Consider the following 2,611-nt stretch of genomic DNA (forward strand, 5'->3'; position numbering starts at 1 on the left):
TGGCTTGTGTTGATGGATTTAAAAGACATTGTGCAGTTAGTTGTTGCTCCTGTGCATACAGATGAATCCATCTCATATCTCGAAAGCAAAATTGTTGAGCACAGACAGAGGTACCAAGACCTTTTCCCTGGTGTCAGACTTCTACCCAAACACCACTATGTAGAACACTACCCGCAGTCGATAAGGTGTTTTGGCCCTCTAGTCATAGTCTGGACAATGAGATTTGAAGCCAAACATAGTTTCTTTAAGAACATTGTTAAACACACAAGTTGCTTTAAGAATTTACCACGGACATTAGCTTCAAAACATCAAATGATGATCGCATTTCACATAAACTCACCGTCTTATGGTAAATCTTGCCTAGATGTATCTACAGTCTCCACAGTTCCAGTCGACGTACTGAAGGAGGAAGTAGCTGAGGCTATAAAGCTAAAATGCCCTAGCATATCTGAAGTGCATCTTGCTAAGAATGCATCAATCAATGGCATAGCCTACAGCAATGGCATGATAGTTGCCCACGGATCAGTAGGTGGATTACCAGAGTTCGCTGAAATTATTCAGATGTGTGTTATAAATGAGATGTTCTTCATTGTGAAAGTGCTGTGTGGGTGGTACACTGAACACTACAGAGCCTTTGAGCTAAGCTTGTCACCATCCAGAGAAGTAAAACTTGTGGCACTCAGTGAACTCACTGACCCCTATCCACTGGCCTCTTACATGGTTGGATCAAGTCCTATGGTGACCTTAAAAAGGCAGATCATCATAAAAGGTTTGTTAACCACCAAAAGGGTGATTAATAGTAGGACTGAACAATTAATTGCAATAAAATATATTTTCAGTCCAAAGTAATTTCTCTTTTTGTTTTTTACACACATACATTTTGTGATATGGTAATGTGCATGCTGAGTTGTATGTTTTGTTTTTTTTAAATTTTTATCACAAGACATTTGTCTTTGGAGTCTGTCAATCTGCCTGCATCTATTTTCTCTGGATCTGTATTTTTTTGTGCTTTGTTGCCCATGGGAGTTTCTCTAAAATCTTTGTATATCCATTATAGATCATACTATTGCATGTCTTACTGATTTATGTGGGTCACATCCTAGGCTTCTCATTTGTATCCACCACCTGTCTAGTTTTCAGGATGAACTTAAAGCTAGTACAGATGGATTTTATCAGGTAGAAGTTGGGCAAATCACAAAATGAAAGTGGGACTAGAATCAATTCTCTGGCCAAGTGGTCATACTATATCTGAGTAAACGGAGAATGAGAAACCTAACATCATGTTGCATCAATTAGCGTATTGACAAGAGTGAAATACTGTGATTGACATAAAACAATATAGCATTAATCTTTTTTTCCTTTTTGTCACTTTCCTTCTTTTTACAGACTGAGACGTAGAAGGATGAATACCCCGGCACTTCTCAAAGTCATCCTGGGTGACAACAGCAGCCAAAGGATGACTTTTCAAAATGGACTCCCTGGATCTGTTAATGAACTTGTTAGTGAGGTACGGAGACAATGTGGACTTGACTTTGACTTCAGACTTCAGTTTATGGATGCACTATTTGGAAATGACTTCATGAACCTCACTTCAATGGATGAAATACAGGACAGAGGGACAATTAGAGTGATTGCCATGACAGATTCCTCAACTCTTCAGTGTGCTAATATCCTTCCCACCTCAGCTGCCCATCACTCCCTTGATGATTCTTTATCCCTGTCCAGTGCATGTGTTGACACTGACATTCTATCTTCACCAGAATCAGAGTCATCCAGCTCTCGGTCATCTTGGCCAAGCATCTTTCGTGTTCCTCACTTTAGTTATGATGCCGAGTTGAAACTTGCACAGGGCAATGCAGCTTACAGGGAAAAGGGTACATTGTTTATTCCTGATCCTAAACTGAAGTCGAACATTCTTGAGGGCCTAGTGCAAGAAATTGTTCAGTACAAACTTTATGTTTCTGACAAAGACTTTAACACAGTTGGAGAGGCTCTAATCTCAAAGCATCCTTGCCTGACTGAGAAGCGCTCCCACTCTGGATATGCTGGATGGAAATGCAGCTTGAAGAACAAACTGGCAATCTACCGCACTCACCTGAGAAAGCTTGGATGTCCTGAGGTGACAATAAACTCTCTCAAACATAAACCAGAGGGCAAATCCAGCCCTGCTTTTGGAATTAAAAAACCAAGAAGGTCTGAAGTCAACTACTGTCCCCCCTATCCTACTGGAGAATCTGAGAAGAGTCTTGAGAGTGTGAGAATGGAGCTTCTTTCAGATGTTAAAAAGAAGAACAACAGGGAAGCAGTAAGAATGAAAATGGAAAAGACGTTTGCATATAGGAGACAGGAAGTGGTTCGTGACACACCAATGATGAGACTTCCAGACGAGATGGCCAGCACTTTTTGAAGTAGGCGAGGTATGTGATTTATACTCACTCACTCAAACTCACACACACAAACTCTCACACACACACACACACTACAAATTAAAATTAAATCTGTATGATTCCTATCTGTTGATTTACCTTCATTTGACAAAGTCATGTACACTTGCTGGCTGCTTAGCAGACCCTCTCCCAAACTAAATCAATTGTAATATGTAAATAAAACA

This window comes from Morone saxatilis, unplaced genomic scaffold, assembly GCF_004916995.1.
Source record: "Morone saxatilis isolate NCDOM2014 unplaced genomic scaffold, NCSU_SB_2.0 Contig15, whole genome shotgun sequence".
Classification (NCBI taxonomy): Eukaryota; Metazoa; Chordata; class Actinopteri; family Moronidae; genus Morone; species Morone saxatilis.